Genomic DNA, 7,213 nt, shown 5'->3' with positions numbered 1-7,213 from the left:
CACACCTTTCACAGACGAAAGGACCGTCTGACACATCATTGACTTGGTACATCCCACCTTTAGAAGCTCCTCCTAGCTCATACTTGTCAAATCTCGCAGTAAGAGCCTCAAGCGCAGCGACAGAGGAGGATTCAGCAGCTCTCCTCTGGTTCCCTCTAGAATTTCCATACTCGGCCTTGTGGGTAGCTAGATCGTCAATGATCTTCCACCCCTTGGTTGCTCTCAAATTTTCAGCCGAATCTTCCATTGGGTCCGCATCCAAAATGGCCCTCTGATCGTCGTACAACCCATTGTAGAAATGATTGCACAAACTCCACTTTTCGAACCCATGGTGCGGTATGGTTCGCACCAACTTCTTGAATCGGACCCATGCTTCATGGAAATTCTCATCTGGCCCCTGTTTAAAGCCCGTGATTTGAGCTCTAATAGCGATCGTCCTTGAAGCAGAAAAGTACTTCTTGTAGAACGCCAATGCCAATGAATTCCAATCGGTAATCCCATGAACGGCTCGGTCCGGATCTCTATACCACTCCCTTGCAAAGATCACGAAGGAGAAGATGAACATGGTCTCCTTGATCTGGTCCCGGGTCACACCGGCTGGTGGGGGAATGGAGCAGCAGTAATCAATAAAGGTCTCCATGTGTTTAGCTGCATCCTCATTCGCAGCTCCCCCAAACTGGTTTCTCTCAATCATGTTGATGTAAGAAGGCTTTGGTTCGAACTTCCTGGCATCTCCTGGTAGTTCGAACCCCTTGTATAAGTTTTCAGCTGTCGGCTCAGAATGACTAGCTATACTCGCTTCCTCGGCCATGACCGGAATTTCAGGAGAAGTAACTGTCTCTTACCAAGAAGTGGAAACGGTGAAGACTGTGGGTCTTCTTCGAACAGATTGTGCTCGTAATAGCTTGACAGAGTACTCAACTCTTCCTCTGTCGGTAGTACTCTTTGTGTTCGTCTCAACTCGCGCAAAGATTTCTCTATCTCAGGGTCAAATGGCACTAGTTCACCACCCCGTGACCTGCGCATAAGAGGAAACTACAAAAAGAATATAAGAACAGTTTAAGGAACAGAAGTCCCTTAAACTAAGAAAGACTAAAAATAAAAACAACTAAAATTAGGACTATTGCCTCCCCGGCAATGGCGCCAAAATTTGATACCCGTCGTTGTGAGTACCAAAGATAAAATTTATAATTCCTATTAAGACTAACCTAGGCTAGTGGTAACAGGGTCGAACCACAAGGAGGCAGATGTAAATTTTAGTTGATTTAAGTTCAGTCTGAGGTAACTATTGTGGGGGTTGAATTGAATTGGTCTACAACTAAAAGTGAATAAAGATAATAAACTAATTAAACGATTTAAACAGATAAAAGAAGGCTACCAGGATGGTCGGTTCATTATAGCTTCGGCGGCAGCAAACTAAGTCGGTCTGAATCAAACACAGGTAAGGCGGGAAATAAAGAGGTCCTCTCGGTCCACTCTTAACAAATAGCATCTTTCGATCTCGCTATAGGTCCATAACGTCACTAATACTAACTTTCGTCCTGAAAAGTGACTAACGGTCTAAACTATACCTATCATTCGATCTTAGCACAGTTTAGTCGATTTAGTTGATGGTCAAATAACTTTCCCTATCTTTCGATCTAATGGGTCAGTCATAAATTAGGTATCTAACTGGTCGCATGCATTCGATTTTTTAAATACAACATTAAAACAACTAAAACGAATATAAAACCCTACGAGGTCAGTCGATCGACCTACAATGTCAGTCGATCGACCAACACGCGAGACAGTCCGTGTATGATCTATTGCCGCCTATGCCATAAATCGCCTACATCCTAGCACTATAGAATTAGCTACTCATGCTAAAGGTAAAAACAACAATAAAACTAATAACAATTACTGAATTCATGCTTAAAGTAGATAACGAATAGCGATAATGCGATAATTGGCTTTGGGATACTAACTAGCAAATCTATACTAATGATGAAAATAAAGCAATAAACTGTAATTAGGGCAGAAAAAATACCGAGATTTCAGAGGAAAGATTAAGAACAAGAACAGAAATCCAATGCTAAAACGATGTTCCAAACCCTAATTACTCGATTGAACAAAAACTGAAGGTTACTGTATGAAACTTAGATAAGAATTCAGATCCCTAAACTGAAAGTTTGTGTTACGTTATATAGCAAACAAGCGTAACAATTATTCCAAAACCTAAACTTCACGGGCTTCAAGATTCACGGTCTTCTAATTCACGTCTGGAATAGCAATCTGGTCGATCGACCGATAGGATCGATCGATCGATCGCTTCCTCAAAGAAACAAGAGCTTCGAACCCGAACATTGGTCGATCGACTGAGGGTGATGGTCGATCGACTACTTGAGCTGCTACTTGACTTCTTAAAACACGTGGACTTGTCTTTTGGGCCTTGGAGTGCGCACCGAGCTCGTTCCTTAAGCGATTCCTTTACGTCACTTGCAATGCAGATTACCCGGGGACGGATTTGGCTTGATTTTCCGTTGAATTCTTCACATTTCTGCAATAATGTACAAAATACGGAAGTAGACGGAAATAGGGAGAAATGCAGCATAAACTACACGAATGAGCTCTGAAATGCGTGCAAAATGGGATGTAAAACATCATATAAAAGACACGCATCAACAGACTCGGAATAAAATTTATAACTAATTCCAGAAAAATCAAATTGATACAAGGCCAATTGGATTGGAACCCCATGAGACTTAGCTACAAATTATATCTAACGTGTTTTTCTCAAATTCCAAACTTATCACGGGTTTTCAGACTGATTTCCAAAAACTGACAGAAACCATCGCATAAAAAGTATTGATTCATAAAACGAGTTTAAAACATTATTTTTCAGAAATTCCAAATCCTATTATCATCTAGACTATACAAAGATGATGTATGAAGAAGCCTCATAACTGAATCGACATAAAAAATTAGGGTTTCAATTCATTTTCCACAACCAAATCAGATTCGCGGACTTTTCAGTGACAGGTTCATAAATAAATCACCTAGGACAAACCATAAACAATTTGACTATGAGATTTTATATGCATAAACTAGACATCAAATAAACAGGACTCTCTTTTCAAACTTTTTGAAGACGAACACTTTAAAACAGTATAAACAATGGAATGAAATCGACTTACAAACAGGGAGATCGAATTAGGTTGGAATCGATGAGAAATCTTCAATCAAATGAAAGGCTCGACAATTCTTCTTCCTCTCCCTCTCTCTAGGTTTAGAATTGGTTTTATGAATGATAAAATGAAATTAGAAATGACTCAACTGTTAAAAGAGGGGAGAGGGAGAACGGCTCTTAGATTAGGTTTAGGGTAAATGATGGTTACTTGTTCCGGGTAAGGCAAATGGTTTAAACGGGTATCGTAATCGGGTAAATGTAGATGGGTAGATGGGTGATACGATTCTTGACCCAAAAGACAAAATGTGATGTAGCCCGACTCAACATATACGATATAAACCCGACTTAATAACATTCACGATATTACGATGCAACCAATATGAAATGTATAATAACTAATATATTATAATATCCGTTTAATCGATTATATAAGATACGGGGTATTACAGTCTTCCCCTCTTAAAATGAACTTCGTCCCGAAGTTCGCTCCCGTACTCAAACATCAAAAGGGGTATTGTCTATCGTACATACGGACATCACGCATTTCTAACACAGTTAACACACACTTTTGACACATCAATTAAATATAACAGACACGAAATGTTACATTCTACCCTCCTAAAAATAAACTTCGTCCCGAAGTTTAACTCATCTTCACATAACCCAACTAATCAGAAGTAAGAACAAAACATAGAGAACTCGTTTGCATAGGTACCGCACAACGGAACATCAACTTTATCAAAACCACAATCTACAAACAGTACAACATAAACATTAAGATTTTACAATCCTACCCAACTAAAAACATGGTTACGTCCTCGTAACCTCTTTTCAACTTTCATATTCCTATGCAACAAAATCACTGTCAACAACATGTAACAGAAAAGAACACATGATAAGAGATTGCGCAGTAACATTAAAGTCGAAAACAAGGTTTTATTATGGAATTAACTGATTGTCAACAAGTACACTTATTACTTAGCTCATGCTTAACTTAAAAACACAACATCAAACTAAAGAACAACAAGAAGGAGCCAAAGGTTTACACGGTTTCATAACAGACCGATCATGGTGTTACTAGCTCTAACCTAACAGTCCTTAGGTCGCGCTTACTCTGATTCTGGTGACTTCTATGTCATTCCCTTCCTAGTTCACCTCTTCCCCAAAGTCTGGTTTGGGTGGTTCAGTCGTACTTTCGGCATCAGGTACATTAGCATAAAATTCGTATCTCAGGTCGCCTGATATAAAGTCAAAGGTATGCTCGGGCGAGTAAAACTCTAAGCTACTCACCCACGAGTCAGGTCAAGGATTAGACAATTTAACTACAATACGAACCAAAAATCAATATATGAGAATCCGAATGAAATAAGGCTCAACTCAAGGCCAAAGTCCACACGGTATATCGTAGTATAACTTAAGCTCCATATTATAAGAATCAATAGCACAACACAATCTTAATTAATACGTAGTACCTCCATTATCTCCTAGCAACCAAACGAAAAGCCATTACTGCCAACCATTACCAAATCTAATTGTTTCCTTTACAAACTTATAGATTTCCAATCCTTGTGCTCAACCAATCATATATGTCATTCAAATCTACCCAAACCCATCTCACCAAAATCCCCCTCTTGACAATAAGATATATACTACGTACCTATATAATTGCAAACCAAAATAATGACAATCATCAGAAATTCACAATTACCATGCATAAATTGATATCATAAAACGATGACAAATAATGACACATACACATACAACCCCGAACAATAATAAAAGTATTAGGGACGGTAATATCGTGTTACCTCGATAAGAAAATAAAACTCAACCACGTCCTCGCATATGACGAAAATAGCTCACTAACTAATGGTCTTCATAATCAAAGTTGGTGTTGGGATAGAGTAGGCACGAGGGCAATGGACATGTATGTAATTAAGCAAATTTGATGATCAATTATAGACCATGAACGAGCGAGAGTAAAAAAAATAACAAACAACTTAAGAAACTTCTCACATTTGTAAACATATCACAGAAAATAGATCTACCACTACTATGCATCACAATCACAGGATCTTATTGACATGTCCATACAACCATTTACTCACTTACTGGTTTAGGTCACGAATTAAACCGATGAATTTAAACAATCAACAACATACTCATAATTCATATTTTAAATTATCTAAATTGTTTGCACGATATCAATTCTGAAAACATATTTCCCAATAAAAGTAACAACATATGATCCATGACAACAACAACATTACCTCCATATCACACATGTGTTTAACATTTTAGCAACCATATCATTCAATTGTGTCCAACAACTTAGTATAACTCATTTTCAGCAAAACAAAAGATATCGCATAAATAGCTTAAACATATACATTTGTCATCATATACTTTGTAGAACATTATCTATGATAAAGGATTAGCAACTTGAACAACTTCCCTGATTTGCACGATTTGAATAATTAGGCAACTCGTAGGCTCAATTAAACGTAACTATAACGACTATCATTTAAACCAACGCATATCATGTGAATCATCGAAGGATTATCCCATTATAATTGCCAACATAGTTATCATAAACAATCTTCATTAGAATATAATTGATAGCAAAGACTCGAGAATATAGATATGTCAAATGTCGTGCTACATCAAACAGTTTCCTTTATATCACGCCCATACAATTTAAAGACTCACTTTAGTATTTTATGACAATACAACTATGAACATATCCAATAAGGAACAACATCACTATTTTATTATCATATCATAAGTTTAGGTTCAACTGAAATAAATTAATGCAATGAAAGTAATAAGTATAACTATAGGCACACAGACTCACATAAAAGACATTAGAACTCAGATGACATCCTACATATGTGAACATTTAGACATACTCTTTACTACCATCCATGTGTAAACATTTAAACATAATTATTATAAATATTCATGCGAGTATTTTAGAACAATCAAGTTAACATTTAACGCCACCAACTTTACCAAGATATGACAATATAGTTTTATATTTATATATATCCGACCACTATACAAATATGATGAACACACCAAAGATATTACAACATGCCAAACATATATAAAATATGCAAACAACTGGACTCGTATAAAGTATTTCACCCTCGATTAAGAATCAAATTAAGCTATTCAATTTCACTCATACTATCATGCCAACAATGTTATCAACTAAACTTTAATTTTATCACTTGTTAAGATACATAACTACGAAACATGCGTGCTACTATCATCATATAAAAACATTATAAGGTCACATTAATAAGGCTCATGAAATAACCAAACAATTGTATGAAAACTCAACATAGAACGCACATTTTACAAGTCATGATTCACGTTGTAACTTCCAAAGACCACGAACAAATAACCGTTCGATTAAAACTTGATTCATATTACTTTTATAAAATAAGGAGAGTTAAAACCACAGGGGAAAAAGAATTAGGTCTAAAGCACAAGAATTCCATTTTTAAAGAATTTTACAGCTCATTTGGTCCAAACAAGTAGGTGACAGCGATTGGTCCGAAACTTGGGTCAATTTGCAAAACTTACTATTTAATATAGATACATCAAGAATTTTCGTGTCTTATCAATTTGAAAACATATGCGAATCTTATGATCGATGGAGTTGGAATTATGCAAAAATTATTAATACAATTTAAATGAGGATTTTTACAAAATCGTTGGTCAAAACATCATTGCACAGGAACTTCTTGACCACAGCCCACTAAAATATTTATTACTCCTAATCCGTATATCCTATAAGCATAAAACTAACGCCAAATGAACACTAACTCACGAGGCTATCTCTCATAAAATTTTCATCCATAGTCAATAAACAGAAAGGAAATGGCAGTAAGGTCAATTAAAGAGTAAAATCAAACAAAACGAGTTTCAGCACTAGGTCATTCTTTACTATGTTACAAGCTCTTATGAACATACTATGTATACTAACCAATCCCCACTTAAATCTCACACTTTGTACTTACGTAAACATCTATCCCATAG

The 7,213-nt window shown here is 36.5% G+C and overlaps 1 non-coding gene across 1 annotated transcript; it reads left to right on the top strand.

The window, feature by feature from the left end:
• Window positions 1-323: 323 nt before the first annotated feature.
• Window positions 324-430, top strand: LOC141625707 (small nucleolar RNA R71). Its single transcript, XR_012535474.1, has one exon. It is a non-coding gene; the product is annotated as a small nucleolar RNA R71 (small nucleolar RNA).
• Window positions 431-7,213: the final 6,783 nt, after the last annotated feature.

The sequence above is a fragment of the Silene latifolia genome, chromosome X, assembly GCF_048544455.1.
Source record: "Silene latifolia isolate original U9 population chromosome X, ASM4854445v1, whole genome shotgun sequence".
Lineage (NCBI taxonomy): Eukaryota > Viridiplantae > Streptophyta > Magnoliopsida > Caryophyllales > Caryophyllaceae > Silene > Silene latifolia.
The sequence above is the reverse complement of the archived record's forward strand: the minus strand, read 5'-3'. Positions and strand labels throughout refer to the sequence as shown.